A 457-nucleotide genomic window follows, 5' to 3' on the forward strand; every position below is an offset into this window, starting at 1 on the left:
GAAAAACCATGTTTAAATGTGTTTCGGTTGTCGAAAATTGGCATTCTGTCCAAGTCCCTGTTGCTTGGGCGAGCAAAAACCCGCTTCGGCGAAAAAAAATCCAGAATTTAATGAGTTTCTAGAACTCTCTCGCTTGGGCGATAATACCTTCGCCTAGGCGAGGAAAGCTCCAGTTTATTTGGGATTTAAAGAGGAATTGTCACTTGAGCGACTAGTCCCCGCTTGGGTGAGGGACGGTATGGAAGATTGGAATAAAATGATATTGAGAACAATGTGATGAACCCAGGTAGGGTGTGTTGTGATATAAAGGTTGTGGAATGAGATCATGGCTTAGATGTGAAGCATGAATCCACAAAGGTATGAAAGCATTGTTTGTGTTTATGCCTTGTTGGGCAAGTATCCGACTTGAGGTCGTGAACTAGGGGGTACCCTAGAAGGATACATGATATCACTGAAC

Source organism: Lupinus angustifolius, chromosome LG14 (genome assembly GCF_001865875.1).
Source record: "Lupinus angustifolius cultivar Tanjil chromosome LG14, LupAngTanjil_v1.0, whole genome shotgun sequence".
Lineage (NCBI taxonomy): Eukaryota > Viridiplantae > Streptophyta > Magnoliopsida > Fabales > Fabaceae > Lupinus > Lupinus angustifolius.